Source organism: Leptodactylus fuscus, chromosome 3, assembly GCF_031893055.1.
Source record: "Leptodactylus fuscus isolate aLepFus1 chromosome 3, aLepFus1.hap2, whole genome shotgun sequence".
In the NCBI taxonomy this organism is placed as follows: Eukaryota; Metazoa; Chordata; class Amphibia; order Anura; family Leptodactylidae; genus Leptodactylus; species Leptodactylus fuscus.
The window spans coordinates 181,332,048-181,353,442 of NC_134267.1; positions in this window are offsets into that span (position 1 = coordinate 181,332,048).

Consider the following 21,395-nt stretch of genomic DNA (forward strand, 5'->3'; position numbering starts at 1 on the left):
TTCAAATCCTCCCCCTTTCCCTAGAACACATATAATTAATAACTAATACTGTAAAACACATAGACGTTAGGTATCCCTGTGTCCGAAAACACCCACTCTACAAATCTATAAAAACATTTTTCCTGTACGGTAAACACTGTAGCAGGTAAAAAAGTTGTCTAACTGCCCCTTCCCTGGGACTGGGTCCCCCCCCCCCCACTTGGAATTCAGCCGGACTACATCCAGGCTGAATATAGGGTATGTGCAGTGCTCCAATTCCGTCGAGAAGGGGTTAATAGGAGCACTGCAGATACCCTATATTCAGCCAGGCTGAATTCCAAGTGGAGGAAAAAAACCCAGTCCTCAAGCTCAGGGAAGGGGCAGACAGACAACCAAAACACCCCCTCCCCTTCCCCAGCACCCAGCATCTACTGTACCCAAAAACTCCGGCCATTTTAATTCTTGAAATTTTCCAGTAGCTGCTGCATTCCCCCCCCCCCCCCAGGCTTATACTCGAGTCAATAAGTTTTCCTAGTTTTTTTTAGGTAAAATTAGGGGCCTTGTCTTATACTCGGATCGGCTTATACTCGAGTATATTCGGTAAATAGCAACTAAAGCCGTTGGTAAATTCTCCACTGTCAGCAGAATACTCATATGTTGAAGCCAGTCTGCACCCATAATGTGAAGTTGGTAGAGGGTGTTCTGATGTGTTGACAGGTCCTGTCATCTTTAAATGAATGAAGGCTGCCATAAATAGTATCTTGTAGGCTGCTGAAGCACCTGCAGTTATGCAGTGCTGTTACCTTTAGTGAGAAGATCAGGAAGGTTTTTTGTTTTCTTAAATAAAAACACATTATGCCATTATTATGTATGCCATTGCTTCGTTCATTGATAAAGGTGTGTACTGGATGTTCTTTTAAAAAGGATGGGGTCTATTTACCAAGCTAAATATACCACATACACCAATAAAAACTGCAGGACCTGCTTTACACTTTCTTGGTTATGAGTTTTAGACAATTTGTGTTCCTCTTTGATAAGGTGGCGAAGCTTAGCAGGAAATGTAATGGATCAAAATGGTGGTGAAAATTAAACCAACCAATAGGGGATGTAAAGTTAGACAAAAATATCAAAGTTGGGCAAGATTTATGATTCAGCATGAGCCATGTAGACTGCCTGGACTAAGCTTATGCTGCCTAAATATTAGATAGAATTAGTAAGTCTACCCCAATGTATCTACTTTGCTTTGGGGGTCACCTCAATCAATGTCCTCTGAAATAATGCTTGCATGAATGGCGTGTGATTGCTGAAGCCTTCGACAGGCTGCAATGTTAATGTGAATGATGTATGTGGCATCATGACTGCAGGACAACTGGAGGGCTCGAGCGAATGAGAGCTATTGGATGAATATACAGTAAACTATTTCTTATAGTAAACCATTATTAGGGGGCATTCACACTACTTTTGGATTCCGTCAGCAGCATCTGTGGCTATTGTCCGTTACAAGATATTAGCAACGGACACTAGCTGGGCCGTCTGAAATTTCCATTCATTTCAATGGGAATTTATCTTGTGTCCGTTTGTGTCTATTTACACCATGTCCGTTTTTTCAAGCGGACAAAAAAATCCTACATGTGGGACTTTTCTGTCCGTTTGAAAAAACAGACAGCGAGAGTCCGTTATTTTTTTAACGTTGAGGTCTATGGGCAATGGACTTATAACGGACAGTAACTGAAAGCCATCAGTTACTGTCTATTATTTTGTGTCCGTTTATTTTCTGTGCATGCTCAAAAAGCGTAAACAGCAAAAAAAAAAAACGGACAGTATAAAAAAAACGGACACTAACTGATGCTGATGCTGGGTTCACAGCAGCACAGCAGCCTCGATTGGGCTCCTTCGTAGGCATCTTTGATGTTGTAAAGGTTTCTCTCAAAATATCATAACACTGATGTGTCCCACACGATTGCTGAGCCCTATGATGACTTCAGCGTTTGGGGTCACTCAGGAGGGAGGTAGAGGACTAAAGATACCCATGAAGGAATGTAGGATGCTGTGAGAAAGCCCAGGAAGGTGATAGAGGGAGATTAGGTTTATTCATTTTCCATCCCTCCTCTGGGCCTTCACTTATTATACTCTGGGGTCTAAAAAGACCCTCAAGTGTAATAATAAAATGGGTATTGAACCCTAAAAATGTCAGGTCCCACCAAACCCAAGATTTTTGGAAACTTGCCACATGTGGATGCGATGTGTTTAAATTTCATTCACTATGCTGCTAGAGTAGATCTCGGTACGTGAGTTCTCATTCGCTAACCCGCTGCCATTACTCCCTATTAGAGATGAGCAAGGAGTATTCGATCGAATACGACTATTCGATCACATACTCGTATTGGTCAAATACCAAGCGGGAAAATTCCATTGAATTCAATGCAAAAACCTCCTCGTGCTCCTCGTCCTGCTACTTCCAGAACTTGGAGGATACAATGTGTCGAACTTTGGATTCCATGGAAATCGGAACAACATTCCTGTTTTTTCCCATAGACTATAATGTTATTCGATATTCGATCGAATACTACTCGCTCATCTCTACTCCCTATGTGACTTTAGTTTTAAGCAGAGCAAACTTATAAAAATAATTTGAATTTACATCATAGTTTTGTCCCTTTCCATCCACTAGCAGCTTGTTGAGTTCTCTTAAATAGGCGCCACACTCCTCCAGTGCTCGGTGAACGCGCCTTTGTAAAATTTACGGTATTGTCACAGTGAATGCATTGAGGGAATTTATAGACTAGCGCTTGTGTACCGAGATAAATAAAAGGAATTATGTGACCAGTTGTTAAACATGTGACTCTGAACAGTTATAATCATCAAATTAGTCTCTCCGAGGTATAAGCAGCCTATTTGTACCATGTACGCAAACCAACAAGGGAAATGAAACGCGTTACCTGAATTGATACAAAAGAAATGCAATAAGAACTATTTGTTTTTGTAGCTGTTGTGGCTTTGGGAAGAAGTAAATACAAACAGCAGGAAACACAAATACACAGGCACGGCAATTGGAGGCTGTCAGGAAGCAGTATGGTGGATGTGAGCGCTGAATTCGGGTTAAAATAAGCTTTGTCTCAATATGCGTAAGAGGCTTTGGCACTGTATCAGACCTCTAGGGAAGCCCTCAGCAGGATGGGGATTATCCAGTGGTTCACTTTAGCAAGTGCCTCCCAGTTCTTTACAAACTCCACTGCCGAGTCATGCATTAACAGTGCTTTATATTACATTTATTGTGTTACACTTGTACAGTTTTATTTTTCCAACAAGAGATAACCTCGATTTTTAATATACTGTACATTTAATCTATATGTGAAGCCAAAGCACTTAAGCTCCCTGAGCTGTGTTCAAGTGCTGCACGATTATGCAACCCAGAACCGAGACTGGGTGGTTTGTGCTTAAGCCTAGTCTGTCACAGTCAGATTGGAGGAAGTAATGGGTTAAACGACAAAACAAATGAAGTTCTGAACTGCTGGCGCTTAATCTATCACTTTACAACATATGTCAGGATGTAGATGCTCTGAGAGCTCGGTTACTAAGCCAGTGGTTTCTTATTATTGTCTTACTGTATACAGTAGGTAATGTTCTGCAAGAAAACAGGCCTTTGGGATATATACTATGACTGGAAATGCTGTTCAACTTTGTCAGTCTTATTGGAGAGGGAAAGAAGAGGTTTCTTATTATCCAAGGACCTGAAGGAGATTCAGCATGTCTATGTCTTTGGTTTGGCATTGATAATACCAAATTGATCCACTAAAGATGGTCATATACGTTGGATATGTGTTGTCCAATGCAATCTGCAGACAGTTACTCCTATTGAACATCCTACAGACAGGCACACTTGGCTCAGATGGGCCTACATGTGTTTTTAATAGAGGACAGAAGTAATCTGTGCTATTTACCCCGGGTACATCTCATTAGTAAATATGGATGAACCCCATGAGATTTATTTCAACAAATATTTGTGAGGTTCAGCCCTCTTGTTTGTTTGAAACTGAATTTGTTCATCACGAACCAGAATGGCTATTATTATACTCTGGGTTCTATTAAGACCTTAGATTACAATAAGTAGAGGCCCCGGGGGGAGGGGTAGTAGCATAGTAAACCTTGTATCACCTCTCCTAGGCATTCTCCTAGAAGGCAGCATTCCCTCTGCGTCCTCTTCTGGCCTCCTTGCTGATGTCATATGCTCCAGGGTCACCACTGTCGGCTATTCTGAAGTATCGGGGATCACTATTAGGGCCCCGGGAACTGCATATATTCATTTATGTCCATACATGAAAGGCTTTAGAGGATTGATTATCGGCATTAAGTATATACTTAGCCTTCTCCTATCCTCATTCCTTTATGGCTCCTGATGAATCTACCAGATAATAGGGAGAGGAAACGTGTTAACGTGTTGAGCTAATGAGCTATGTATTTGAGCTGCTTTAGCCTGCTAGACTCAATATCTTTTATTTCTATCAGGATCTGAGCTTTACAATTAGCTTTGGCTGAACTGCTGCTAGATTTTAGGAAAAGCTAGCATTATACACCCAATGTGTTTGAACTAACCAGTGCTGCTACATTCCCGGAACAGCTATCCCCATATACACAGTGTCTGTACTAATAGCTATCCCCATATACACAGTGTCTGTACTAATAGCTATCCCCATATACACAGTGTCTGTTCTCATAACTATCCCCATATACACAGTGTCTGTACTAATAGCTATCCCCATATACACAGTGTCTGTACTAATAGCTATCCCCATATACACAGTGTCTGTTCTCATAACTATCCCCATATACACAGTGTCTGTACTAATAGCTATCCCCATATACACGGTGTCTATACTAATAGCTCCCCACATATACACAGTGTCGAGAGAGAATACGCCACCCCAAGCACAGACAGTCCCTGAGCCGGTACAGACTGAGCGCCCACAACCTAGAGATAGAGACGGGGCGATACAGGCAGACGTACAAGCCACGGGAGAACAGACTGTGCCAGCACTGTGACCAGGGGGCCCTAGAAGACGAGACCCACTTCCTGCTACACTGCACCAAATACTCAGCTGTGAGGGCCGTCTACTACCAAAGACTCTCTGCCCACATCCCAGACTTCATATCTGCAGACGAGAAGAGGAAACTCTACATCCTACTGGGAGAAGAAGAGGCCACTGTGGAGATCGCTGCCCAATACGTGTCCAGCTGTCACCAAATAAGAGGAAGATGAGACTCCATGGACTATTATATTTATCCCAATACACCCGCCCCACCATATACACGGTGTCTGTACTAATAGCTATCTCCATATACACAGTGTCTGTACTAATAGCTACCCCCATAAACACAGTGTCTGTACTAATAGCTATCCCCATATACACGGTGTCTGTACTAATAGCTACCCCCATATACACCTAGTGTCTGTACTAATAGCTATCCCCATATAAACAGTGTCTGTACTAATAGCTATCCCCATATACACCTAGTGTCTGTACTAATAGCTATCCCCATATACACGGTATCTGTACTAATAGCTATCCCCATATACACAGTGTCTGTATTAATAGCTATCCCCATATACACGGTATCTGTACTAATAGCTATCCCCATATACACCTAGTGTCTGTACTAATAGCTATCCCCATATACACATAGTGTCTGTACTAATAGCTATCCCCATATACACAGTGTCTGTATTAATAGCTATTCCCATATACATCTAGTGTCTGTACTAATAGCTATCCCCATATACACAGTGTCTGTACTAATAGCTATCCCCATATACACCTAATGTCTGTACTAATAGCTATCCCCATATACACAGTATCTGTACTAATAGCTACCCCCATATACACCTAGTGTCTGTACTAATAGCTATCCCCATATACACAGTGTCTGTACTAATAGCTATCCCCATATACACCTAATGTCTGTACTAATAGCTATCCCCATATACACAGTATCTGTACTAATAGCTACCCCCATATACACCTAGTGTCTGTACTAATAGCTATCCCCATATACATGGTGTCTGTACTAATAGCTATCCCCATATACACAGTGTCTGTACTAATAGCTATCCCCATATACACGGTGTCTGTACTAATAGCTATCCCCATATACACGGTGTCTGTACTAATAGCTATCCCCATATACACGGTGTCTGTACTAATAGCTATCCCGATATACACCTAGTGTCTGTACTAATAGCTATTCCCATATACACAGTGTCTGTACTAATAGCTATCCCCATATACACAGTGTCTGTACTAATAGCTATCCCCATATACACAGTGTCTGTACTAATAGCTATCCCCATATACACGGTGTCTGTACTAATAGCTATCCCCATATACACAGTGTCTGTACTAATAGCTATCCCCATATACACAGTGTCTGTACTAATAGCTATCCCCATATACACAGTGTCTGTACTAATAGCTATCCCCATATACACGGTGTCTGTACTAATAGCTATCCCCATATACACAATGTCTGTACTAATAGCTATCCCCATATACACATAGTGTCTGTACTAATAGCTATCCCCATATACACAGTCTCTGTATTAATAGCTATTCCCATATACACCTAGTGTCTGTACTAATAGCTATCCCCATATACACAGTGTCTGTACTAATAGCTATCCCCATATACACCTAATGTCTGTACTAATAGCTATCCCCATATACACAGTGTCTGTACTAATAGCTATCCCCATATACATGGTGTCTGTACTAATAGCTATCCCCATATACACGGTGTCTGTACTAATAGCTATCCCCATATACACGGTGTCTGTACTAATAGCTATTCCCATATACACAGTGTCTGTACTAATAGCTATCCCCATATACACAGTGTCTGTACTAATAGCTATCCCCATATACACCTAGTGTCTGTACTAATAGCTATCCCCATATAAACAGTGTCTGTACTAATAGCTACCCCCATATACACCTAGTGTCTGTACTAATAGCTATCCCCATATAAACAGTGTCTGTACTAATAGCTATCCCCATATACACCTAGTGTCTGTACTAATAGCTATCCCCATATACACGGTATCTGTACTAATAGCTATCCCCATATACACAGTGTCTGTATTAATAGCTACCCCCATAAACACAGTGTCTGTACTAATAGCTATCCCCATATACACGGTATCTGTACTAATAGCTATCCCCATATACACCTAGTGTCTGTACTAATACCTAACCCCATATACACAGTGTCTGTACTAATAGCTATCCCCATATACACAGTGTCTGTACTAATAGCTATCCCCATATACACATAGTGTCTGTACTAATAGCTATCCCCATATACACAGTGTCTGTATTAATAGCTATCCCCATATACACAGTGTCTGTATTAATAGCTATTCCCATATACACCTAGTGTCTGTACTAATAGCTATCCCCATATACACGGTGTCTGTACTAATAGCTATCCCCATATACACGGTGTGTGTACTAATAGCTATCCCGATATACACCTAGTGTCTGTACTAATAGCTATTCCCATATACACAGTGTCTGTACTAATAGCTATCCCCATATACACAGTGTCTGTACTAATAGCTATCCCCATATACACAGTGTCTGTACTAATAGCTATCCCCATATACACGATGTCTGTACTAATAGCTATCCCCATATACACGGTGTCTGTACTAATAGCTATCCCCATATACACAGTGTCTGTACTAATAGCTACCCCCATATACACCTAGTGTCTGTACTAATAGCTATCCCCATATAAACAGTGTCTGTACTAATAGCTATCCCCATATACACCTAGTGTCTGTACTAATAGCTATCCCCATATACACGGTATCTGTACTAATAGCTATCCCCATATACACAGTGTCTGTATTAATAGCTATCCCCATATACATGGTATCTGTACTAATAGCTATCCCCATATACACCTACTGTCTGTACTAATAGCTATCCCCATATACACAGTGTCTGTACTAATAGCTATCCCCATATACACAGTGTCTGTACTAATAGCTATCCCCATATACACATAGTGTCTGTACTAATAGCTATCCCCATATACACAGTGTCTGTACTAATAGCTGTCCCGATATACACCTAGTGTCTGTATTAATAGCTATTCCCATATACACAGTGTCTGTACTAATAGCTATCCCCATATACACAGAGTCTGTACTAATAGCTATCCCCATATACACGGTGTCTGTACTAATAGCTATCCCGATATACACCTAGTGTCTGTACTAATAGCTATTCCCATATACACAGTGTCTGTACTAATAGCTATCCTGATATACACCTAGTGTCTGTACTAATAGCTATCCCCATATACACAGTGTCTGTACTAATAGCTATCCCCATATACACAGTGTCTGTACTAATAGCTATCCCCATATACACAGTGTCTGTACTAATAGCTATCCCCATATACACAGTGTCTGTACTAATAGCTACCCCCATATACACCTAGTGTCTGTACTAATAGCTATCCCCATATACACGGTATCTGTACTAATAGCTATCCCCATATACACAGTGTCTGTATTAATAGCTATCCCCATATACACGGTATCTGTACTAATAGCTATCCCCATATACACCTAGTGTCTGTACTAATAGCTATCCCCATATACACAGTGTCTGTACTAATAGCTATCCCCATATACACAGTGTCTTTACTAATAGCTATCCCCATATACACATAGTGTCTGTACTAATAGCTATCCCCATATACACAGTGTTTGTACTAATAGCTATCCCCATGTACACAGTGTCTGTATTAATAGCTATTCCCATATACACCTAGTGTCTGTACTAATAGCTATCCCCATATACACAGTGTCTGTACTAATAGCTATCCCCATATACACCTAATGTCTGTACTAATAGCTATCCCCATATACACAGTGTCTGTACTAATAGCTATCCCCATATACACAGTGTCTGTACTAATAGCTATCCCCATATACACAGTGTCTGTACTAATAGCTATCCCCATATACACAGCATCTCTACTAATAGCTATCCCCATATACACCCAGTGTCTGTACTAATAGCTATCCCCATATACACAGTGTCTGTACTAATAGCTATCCCCATATACACAGTGTCTGTAGTAATAGCTAGCCCCATATACACAGTGTCTGTACTAATAGCTATCCCCATATACACAGCATCTCTACTAATAGCTATCCCCATATACACCTAGTGTCTGTACTAATAGCTATCCCCATATACACAGCATCTCTACTAATAGCTATCCCCATATACACAGTATCTGTACTAATAGCTATCCTCATATACACAGTGTCTGTACTAATAGCTATCCCCATATACACCTAGTGTCTGTACTAATAGCTATCCCCATATCCACAGTGTCTGTACTAATAGCTATCCCCATATACACAGTGTCTGTACTAATAGCTATCCCCATATACACAGCATCTCTACTAATAGCTATCCCCATATACACCTAGTGTCTGTACTAATAGCTATCCCCATATACACACCATCTCTACTAATAGCTATCCCCATATACACAGTGTCTGTACTAATAGCTATCCCCATATACACAGTGTCTGTACTAATAGCTATCCCCATATACACAGTGTCTGTACTAACAGCTATCCCCATATACACAGTATCTCTACTAATAGCTATCCCCATATACACCTAGTGTCTGTACTAATAGCTATCCCCATATACACACCATCTCTACTAATAGCTATCCCCATATACACAGTGTCTGTACTAATAGCTATCCCCATATACACAGTGTCTGTACTAATAGCTATCCCCATATACACAGTGTCTGTACTAATAGCTATTCCCATATACACAGTATCTCTACTAATAGCTATCCCCATATACACCTAGTGTCTGTACTAACAGCTATCCCCATATACACAGTGTCTGTACTAATAGCTATCCCCATATACACCTAGTGTCTGTACTAATAGCTATCCCCATATACACAGTGTCTGTACTAATAGCTATCCCCATATACACCTAGTGTCTGTACTAATAGCTATCCCCATATACACAGTGTCTGTACTAATAGCTATCCCCATATACACAGCATCTCTACTAATAGCTATCCCCATATACACCTAGTGTCTGTACTAATAGCTATCCCCATATACACAGTATCTGTACTAATAGCTATCCTCATATACACAGTGTCTGTACTAATAGCTATCCCCATATATACCTAGTGTCTGTACTAATAGCTATCCCCATATACACAGTGTCTGTACTAATAGCTATCCCCATATACACAGTGTCTGTACTAATAGCTATCCCCATATACACAGCATCTCTACTAATAGCTATCCCCATATACACCTAGTGTCTGTACTAATAGCTATCCCCATATACACAGTGTCTGTACTAATAGCTATCCCCATATACACAGCATCTCTACTAATAGCTATCCCCATATACACAGTGTTTGTACTAATAGCTATCCCCATGTACACAGTGTCTGTATTAATAGCTATTCCCATATACACCTAGTGTCTGTACTAATAGCTATCCCCATATACACAGTGTCTGTACTAATAGCTATCCCCATATACACCTAATGTCTGTACTAATAGCTATCCCCATATACACAGTGTCTGTACTAATAGCTATCCCCATATACACAGTGTCTGTACTAATAGCTATCCCCATATACACAGCATCTCTACTAATAGCTATCCCCATATACACCCAGTGTCTGTACTAATAGCTATCCCCATATACACAGTGTCTGTACTAATAGCTAGCCCCATATACACAGTGTCTGTACTAATAGCTATCCCCATATACACAGCATCTCTACTAATAGCTATCCCCATATACACCTAGTGTCTGTACTAATAGCTATCCCCATATACACAGCATCTCTACTAATAGCTATCCCCATATACACAGTATCTGTACTAATAGCTATCCTCATATACACAGTGTCTGTACTAATAGCTATCCCCATATACACCTAGTGTCTGTACTAATAGCTATCCCCATATACACAGTGTCTGTACTAATAGCTATCCCCATATACACAGCATCTCTACTAATAGCTATCCCCATATACACCTAGTGTCTGTACTAATAGCTATCCCCATATACACACCATCTCTACTAATAGCTATCCCCATATACACAGTGTCTGTACTAATAGCTATCCCCATATACACAGTGTCTGTACTAATAGCTATCCCCATATACACAGTGTCTGTACTAACAGCTATCCCCATATACACAGTATCTCTACTAATAGCTATCCCCATATACAGCTAGTGTCTGTACTAATAGCTATCCCCATATACACACCATCTCTACTAATAGCTATCCCCATATACACAGTGTCTGTACTAATAGCTATCCCCATATACACAGTGTCTGTACTAATAGCTATCCCCATATACACAGTGTCTGTACTAATAGCTATTCCCATATACACAGTATCTCTACTAATAGCTATCCCCATATACACCTAGTGTCTGTACTAACAGCTATCCCCATATACACAGTGTCTGTACTAATAGCTATCCCCATATACACCTAGTGTCTGTACTAATAGCTATCCCCATATACACAGTGTCTGTACTAATAGCTATCCCCATATACACCTAGTGTCTGTACTAATAGCTATCCCCATATACACACAGTGTCTGTACTAATAGCTATCCCCATATACACAGTATCTCTACTAATAGCTATCCCGATATACACCTAGTGTCTGTACTAATAGCTATCCCCATATACACAGTGTCTGTACTAATAGCTATCCCCATATACACAGTGTCTGTACTAATAGCTATCCCCATATACACAGCATCTCTACTAATAGCTATCCCCATATACACCTAGTGTCTGTACTAATAGCTATCCCCATATACACACCATCTCTACTAATAGCTATCCCCATATACACAGTGTCTGTACTAATAGCTATCCCCATATACACAGCATCTCTACTAATAGCTATCCCCATATACACCTAGTGTCTGTACTAATAGCTATCCCCATATACACACCATCTCTACTAATATCTAATATTCTTGTTCCGTTAGCATACTAAACTACTCGTTACAGTCACAGCACAGAAATTAGACATCTGCCTGGTAATCAGCTGTGCACCTGTGTGCTAATCACATGACCATGGTCAGAGTTTTATCCTCTGTAATAACAGAATGAATGACAGCGAGCAGAGATCTAGAAAACCGTGAGGAATTGATACAGAAAGTATATTGGAAAATTGTGCATCTTTTTATTGTACATTTGTTTGTCAATATTGGTCTGAAAGTGGCCAACCCCTTTAACCTTTTCTACTGAAGATATATTTGAGGTATTTGAGTTATTAATGATAAAATATAAGAGTCTCTTCTCTATGCACTTTTTAGACCTCATCAATAATGGTAATAAGATGGTGGTTTAGTTTCAGTAAATAAATGTTATTGTTTGTATAATGAAAAGTTGTATATTTTTTCAATATATTTTCTATATGAATTCCTCACGGCTTTCTAGGTCTCTGCTTTTTGTCATACGTTGTTTACATCCAAAGGATAAAATTCAGACCAAGGTCATGTGCTATACAGTCTATGGTCATGTGATATACAGTCTATGGTCATGTGATATACAGTCTATGGTCATGGGCTATACAGTCCATGGTCATGTGATATACAGTCTATGGTCATGTGATGAACACACAGGTGAACAGCTTGTTAGTCACAGATCAGTAATCTGCCTATAACATATATAAAACTAAACAAAATACTATGAAACAAGTTAGGTATCCCTTTGTCTGAAAACACCCAGTTTACAAACATCTAAAGATATTTTTCCCATATGGTGAATGCCATAGTCGGAAAAAAAATCAAGCAGAACTAACATTCTTTTTTTTGCTGTTTAATCTGTCAAAATTTGAACGAAAAGTGATCAAAGAAATAGACATTCCCCAAAGAGATATCGCTAAAATGTACATCTGGCCCTGCCAAAAAAACTACGCCTTATGCATCCCTTTACACAGAAATAGAAACAAGTTACAGGTGTCAGAATATGGTGACTCCAAGGTAAACATTTTTTCGCAAAGTACTGGATTTTTTTAAGGGGTTAAAACATAAATTAAACTAAATGGTATCCCTGGAATCGTACTGACCCATAGAATACAGGTGACATTTTGGCTGTATAGCAAATGCCGCGAAAACAAAGCCTATAAAAAAGTTGCACAAATGCAGTTTTCTTCAAATCCACCCCAATCTGAATTTTGTTTACATCGTACAGAATAATAAAATACAATTTATCCCGCAAATATTAAGCCCTCATATGACTCTGTGAATGGAAAAATAAAAGTGTTATGGGGTTAAAAGGGGAAGGAGAGTCAAAAAAGAAAATAAAAAAAAAAGCCTGTGGCGAGAAGAGGTTAATGAGAGGGCTGAAGAACAAGCAGTGGTAAATAATAAAAGGAATGAAAAAAAAAATTGTCCTGTCCTTTATTCACAGATCAAACTCAATACAAAGTATAACATATTTTTTAAAAAATAGTTGATCTCTTTCATTGACATGAAAAACAGATGAACCATTGATACAACATGACCACAAAATCATATCTATTATGCTAGGAGTCCCTCTCAGGCATGGGGTTCAGGCTGGTATACCTGGCACACAAACAGACCGAATTTCATGAGTGAAACTCGGGTGTTAAATCTCATCTAAGAGTAAGTTACGCTAAGGCTGAGTTCACACAGAGTTTTTTGGAGAAGATTTTGGAGAGGAAAAAATCCGCTTCAGGAATTAGGAAATGGTTTTTTGAAGCCGTTTTTTACATGAGGCGTTTTTTGTAGCGTTTTTTGCGTCAAAAACCACTTCAATAACCGCTAGCGGTTTTATGTCTCCCATTGGCTCCCGTTGTTTTTTTCAGGTGGAATCCGCTTGAAGAAAGGTCATGTCGCTTCTTTTTTCTGCTAGCGGAAAATAAAAACACTAGCGGATTCCATAGGACTCTATTGTGAGGCGGTTTTAGAGGTGGATTTGGTGCGAATTCCGTGTCAAAATCCTGACCAAAAAAATCCCGGATTCAGGGGGGCCGTGAGCAGGAGCCGGGATCGGTAAGTAAATAGGGCCTTTTACCTGCTGGAGTAACCCCAGCAGGTAACGGCCTATTAAAAAAAAACAAAAAACAAAAAACATCAGGGACCCGCAGGACCCCTAATGACCCAGGCCCTGTGACAGCTGCTACCGCTGCAACCCCAGTATTTATGCCACTGCATTCAGATATATATCTATGAGCAAAAATACCTGATTGTGGCTGGGTGTAAGGCTGAGTTCAGACGGGGTTTTTTTGGTCAGGATTTTGAGGTGGAATCCGCCTCAAAATCCTGACCAAAAAAACATCTCCCATTGAAATCAATGGGAGCTGGTCATTTCTTTTTTCCGCAAGCGGTTTGTTGCCGCTCCTGGAGAAAAGAAGCGGCATATTCATTCTTCAGGTGGATGCCATGGCCGGACGTCCGCCTGAAGACACTCCTACTTAACTAGGCCTATTCATTTGGGCCTAATCCGAAGCGGAGTACTGCACTGCACCAGCATCCAATCGTGGCTACCCGTTTTTTGGAACGGAATCTGAGGTGGCCTCCACATCAAATTCCGGTCCAAAATACCCTGTGTGAACCCGGCCTTAGGGTATGAACTGACCATATATTGTGGATGAGGTTCATAAGGTGAACTGCTCAGCTATTATTTTGAGAAAATGTTTTTGAGTGTCTAGTTCTTGATGAAGAAATAATATCCATGTATACATATTCTACATATGTAATGAATACATACGTTCCCATCCATTATTAGATCTGCTACCACCATAAAAATTTTGTCTATACTAGAACAGATTTCCTTCTTTTGCACTTAATTCAGAAAGTCCTCACTGCCCTGTAGTCATGTTATATCTGTATAATATGCATATTGTGCATAATTCCTTAATCATCTGCTCAGTTGCCTTAGGTGCTTTTTAAGAAGAAGTTCAATGAAATTCAATTTTGTTAAACACGTACTGAAAGAGGGTTTAGATTCAGAATTGTTTTCACCTGGAAATGTGGACACATCTTCATCACACAACCTTTCTTGTTAGGGCCCCTTCACATGGCGTAAGTGCTCAGCTTATTCCGAGCCGTACACACGAGCTCTTCTAAACACTTCCCATTCACTTCAACGGGAGCGCTCGTAAAGCCGGCTTTACGCACGCTCCCATTGAAGTGAATGGGAAGTGTTTAGAAGCGCTCGCGTGTATGGCTCGGAATGAGTCGAGCGCTTATGCCGTGTGAGGGGGCCCTTATGTTGCAACTATAATGCATTCACATGAAGTTTTTTGGTCAGGAAACTGAATCAAATTCCTCCTTCAAAAAACGTCTCACCATACAGTCCTATGGTGAGGCATTTTTAGGAGGAGGAATTTGAGTCAGTTTCCTGACCAAATTCCTGGCCAAAATACTCAGTGTGAACGCTATTTGCAACATGACAAGAAAGCCTAATTGGTAAGCTGAGCAGTGTTTGTTATACACATAGAAAGTAAGTAGTCACAAACTTTAGTCAGTAGTCTTTCAATACTTCTGCCTTTAGGGCTAGTTCACACGGGGCAAGAGGGGGCGGATTTTGGCGCAGAATCCACATCAAAACCCACCCCCTCACAATAGAGGTCTATGTAGACAGCGTTCTTTTTTCCGCTAGCGGTTGGTTTCCGCTCACAGAATAAAGAAGTTACCCTTTCTTCAGGCGTCTGTCTTGTGACAGCACCCTCCGGACTAGGCCCATTCATTTGGGCCTAATCCAGAGCGGAAAGCTGCGATGGGATGCCGGCGCACTGCACTGGCATCCCGTCACGGCAGCCGCGTCAATATGTGCACACACAGAACCCCTATGGGAACTAGCCCTTAAAAGAGTTAGAAATGCAAATGAATTGAGCTCACACATGGCAGTGCTCTGATGAAAACTGGTCTTTTTTCAACTCCTTTTAACAATGTTTTTGTCTTATTTAGTGGCCATTCTACCTTATTGTAGATGTACCCTCATTTTTACAGTATATAATATTGTGCTTTTTCAATTCTTTGTTGGTCGATGTACAGCACAAGACAAAACTTAATGTAGGTCTTAGTTTTCTATTTTAATTTGTTCCTGTATAAATTGACACAATTACTAATAGGCTACGGCTTCTTAGTAATTCTAGTGCATATATAAGAGCCTAATCACAATTGTACACCAGTCAGAAACTGGCCTAGATTTGTGATACAACTCAGAGGGTGTTTACACTTGCGCCCGTGTCCACCCTGTGTCATTCCACCGGGTTTCCGTCCTCAGCCCAGGCGAAACTGGACAGAGGATGGCTTCCCGGTGATCAGCTTTAAAACCGATTCATTTGAATGGGTTTTTGAAGGTAACCGCCGGTGCCCGCATGCAGTCTCACCAATTTTATTACTAGAGTTATAGTAAATCTGGCGGACTCGAGCATCCCTGCCCCAGCCCACCTATATGCCCGCCCCACCCACCGTCTACAGAAGCTGAGATGTGCCAAAGTTCCCATACAAACCTACCCTTTTTTGGATTATATTTCCTAATAAACTCAATTAGCGTACTAGTACTATTAGAGTATGCAGACGGCAGACATGGAAGAACAGCTTGAGGCAGACTTTCACCTCCTTCATTTCCACCTCTCTTGCTACAGTAGAGTTTTGGCCTTTCATGATGGCTTGTCCATGTAGATTAGGTTTTGCTGAATGAGCCTAACCAGTGGAGTAGTATGCAACATCATCATCCTGCTTTGATTTTTTTCCCCTCACTGAAAACAATGGGAGACAAAATGAGGGTGTAATTTGGAACCAGTTTTAAGGCAGAATTTGCCAAATTCCACCGTATGTATTTTCCCCTAATGTTAGTTTATATAGGCAAGATAACTAAAGTCCTTAATATTGAAATCCTTGAAATGTAAGGCTGAGCCCACTTTCTTTTTTGTCTTCCTACCAGCTTCACTAGAGATGAGTGAATATATTCGATCGAATACCTCCCCTTCATAGATATTGGTGTAAAAAAAAAAGCGCCAGGGGAGGTTGGAGGGGAATCGAATATTTCCCGCATTTGCGCGTGGTATTCGACAGAGTACACCAATAACCATGCAAATGGAGGTATTTGATCAAATAGTATTTGCTCATCTCTATTTTTCACCTATATGTCACTTAATAAAGTGATTATGTCACACACATACCACACCATACTTTTACGGTATATCTTTCATTTCCAGATTCATTGTATTATTAATAATAGGATATTATGTTTTAGTTATTGAAGATATGACCAAAAAGAAGAAACAAACATAGAAAATTAAAGGTCTGGCGCGTAAAGAGTTTAAAGCGTTTACATCCTAAAAAGTCTAAAGTAAAAATAATTAATATGACTGACATTGACTTGAGATTTTTATGATTTCTATAAATATTTAAGATGAATATTTGCTGCTTACCATAGCTAATTTATTGTGTTCCGTAAGTGCAGTAAAAGAACACAAGTTAATTCACTTGCTCTATGTTTGCTTTGTATCTATTAAAACCAGGCTTCATGGGGAGGGAGGACGACAGATTTCTGCTTTCTTCTTCATATCTGCATATTTGGTTTCTCTTTTACAAACTAGTATGAATAACTGCACAGAACAATGCTGCATTCTCGTAGGTCCTGTATGGCTTCTGCCGCACAGTTATTGGAAAAGGGGCCCTCTCTCTGCCTTTATATATTAACTTTTATTAAATATCTTCTATCACCAAATTCTACCTGGCCCTGGGTCTCAAAACCAAAACTTACTACAAAGTGTATGGAAGGTGGAAATGCAAGCAGTACATCACAGGCTGAGGTGCCTGAATGGAATTTCTCCTAGTAAGCAATTGCACATCTCCATATACCAGTACATTATAGGTAGAAGGGAAGATAAACAAATAAAACTTAGATCTGAAAAGATACTAAAATAATTGCACAGAAACAATTACAACAAATACATTTATAATACACGTTATTATCCCCTTCACAACATCTTAGTGTTGATTATTATGGTTAAGTGATCGGATCGGAAAAGATCGGATCCTGATCGGCGATTGAGTAAATTTCACGATCGCGATCGGGTTCCGATCCTGCCTAAAATAGATCGGGAACGGAATTCCGATCCCGATCGCTCAACTTACCTGCACAGATCCGCTGCCGCTGTCACTCCCTATTCTTCTCGGTCCGGTTCTCTCTCATTTACAGGCTTTCAGAGCGCCGTGAGCGCCCCTGCCTCCCAGGTTGGTGTTACAGACCTAGGAAGCAGGCAGGGCTTGTGGCTTAGCAGAGTGTGGGCGGGTACTGGGAGGGGAGACGTGAAAATGATAGCAAATCGGATTTTAAAAACGATCCTGCAATCTCAAGATCTGCTCAACCCTATTGATTATATTACACAGTAGATACTCCAAAGTAGTGTAGAATCTTCTTAAATGGGTTGTCCAAGATATTTTTTATTTTTTTAATCTATTACACTGGGGAAGATGGAAAAAAACAAATAAACATATTCACCTGTCCCTGGTGCTCTGGTGTCTTCTTCATGTCTTTTCCTTAGGTTGCTGATCGTCCTTAGTGGTCATGTGACCACTAAATCCAATCAATGGCCTAAGAAAAGAGACTTGTGCCACAGGGAAACAATGGATCAACAGGAGTGGACCACGCTAGGAGACACGGGAGTACCGAGAACAGGTGAGTATGGGTATTTTCACCTTCTCTAATATAAAAGAAAAATCTTTTATCCTGGACAACTTCTTTAAAGCAGTAAAATTGTTGAACATTTAAGTCCCCTAGAGAAACTTAAATAGAATTAAATAATAAAAGGTTTTTAAAAAATATTTAAATAAGAAAAGGATTAAGAATTCTATGCACCTCAATTTCACGTAACTAACTAACTAAATATATTAGACAAAATGGGGAAGATTTATTTAGATTGGTGTACAATACATCAGTTTTAATAAAGGGCCTGGCTGGTGTACAGAATGAGTGATTTATGAGGAGGATCTGAGGCCGAAACCAGCGTGAATTATAATGAATACTGTAAAAATGAGACCTGTAAAACTGCATAATTGCAGTTTTTTTTTCAATTCCACCTCCACAAATAATTTTTTACTATTTCATAAAACATTATAAGAAAAATGTAATTATGTGATTATAAAATTCAAGTTCTCCCTCAGAAAACAAGCCCTCAAACAGCTATGTGAATGGAAAAGTAAAAAGGGGTTAAATAAACATAAAAAAAATAGTAAATGTTAAACATTTTACAGCTACATAATCATAACATCTAGTACAATACAGAGAACACCTTACGTATTGTGATTGGTAAACAGTCTTAAAAGATATGGTGCAATTGCTTCTGTTTAAGATTTAACAAAATACTTATTTATGTATAGAAAAAAGTACTTAAAAGTACAGCCTGTCTTGCAAAAAACAAGACCTTATATAGCGATGCTGATGCCAAAAAATTATGTCCGTTTTCTGATGAATGCCTATAAACCTAACAATAAAACAAAACAGGACTCCACCTAAAGGCACCATCCAGGCACAACACCATCACCAGACAAAGATACTAACCGCTTCCTGCCGATGGCACTTTTTGACTTCCTGACCAAGCTCGATTTTTCAAAACTGACATGTGTCACTTTATGTGGCAATAACTTTGGAATGCTTTAACTTACCAAAGCGATTTTGAGATTGTTTTTTCGTAACACATTGTACTTCATGTTAGTGGTAAATTTTGGTTGATATGTTTTGTGTTTAATTATGAAAAAATAGGAAATTTGGTGGAAATTTTGAAAAATATGCATTTTATAAAGTTTGAAATGATATGCATTGCATACAGATAGTCAGACCGCCAAAATTATATCATAAATCTCATGTCCCAGATCTCTGCTTTATGTCGGCATCAAACTTTAGTCACCCTTTTATTTTTTACGGACATTATAAGGTTTACAAGTGAAACAACAATATTCAAAATTTTCAAGAAATTTCCAAAACCTATTTTTGGAACAGCCGCGGGGGCTGCCGATTGGGACCGATCAAAACCGAAACCACTGAGATGCCGGCAGTCATGTTTGATCATGTTTGGCATCTCAGGGGTTAACACCCGCGATCGGACCCTGTTCTGACTGCGGGTGTTACAAGGCAGTGCCAGCCGTATGTAGGCAGTGCCAGCCGTATGTTACGGCTAACACAAGCAGGGCATGGTGCGCCCACAGTTTCTGTGTGCGGACCATGCAGCCGCTGTAGTACTACGGCAGTTTGCGAGAAGTCCTTCCCGACAGCGCCGTACTATTACGGCGGATGTCGGGAAGGGGTTGAATAAATCTTTACTGTATAGATAGTCTCATAGGACAACGAGTTTCTGAAGATACAGATTTCCATCGTTAGGCTAAGGCCCCACGGGATAACCCGCAGCCAAATAACGCTACGGGAAAAACAGCGGCGGCAATGCTTTGCGGTTCTTCCCGCAGTGCTTTAAATAGAAAGTTTGCAGAGTTTTCCTTCACAGACTGCATGTTACAATTATATTTATGGGATAACCGCTGGCATTTGCTGTGATTTCCAAAACCGTGCTGTTTTTTGAAATCGCAGATTGTCCACACCGCGGTTTTTACCGCACAGTAGGCATGGGATTCACTTGAATCCCATCCACTCTACCTGTACTGTAAAATGCTGATTTTTCCTGGGCGAATGGCGGGAACAACAAATGTTTGTTTTATCTGTCCTAAGGAATTCCACCTCCAAGGTTGACACCTGAGCACTGAGGGATTGAAATTGGTTACATCTTCTATTATTTATAAGCATTAGAGTTGTGCCTACTTTCACACAATTTTTTTAAGGTGAGGATTGTTTGACCTTGACACCATCTCATAATTTATCCTTGTAGGATCAGAAAAGCAGCAAAAATATTTAAATTTTCAAGTCCCTTGATTTCTAAGGAAGAAAAAAAAAAGCAGTTCAGTCTATTTTTGGATTTTAAAAATGATCTTAAGAATGAGAACCTTTTTTACACTTTTTCTAGTCCCATAGAAGCTTAGAAATACACAAATACATAACAATTTACAGTATAATAGGCCTGAATAAAGTTTTTTAAAACCCAATCCACATGTCGCAAAAAAAAAAATAAAAAAAAATACACAAGTAGATAAATAAACATACACAATAATATGTTGTGGAAATCTACAGTGTGAAAATTGAAATTGCAAATTCCAAATGTAAGGCTGCCTTCACACGGAGTAACGCCGGGCTTGTAAAAATCCTCATTCACAGCCGTACACGCGAGCGCTGCGGAAGGCTCCTGAACACTTCCCATTCACTTCAATGGGAGCGCTC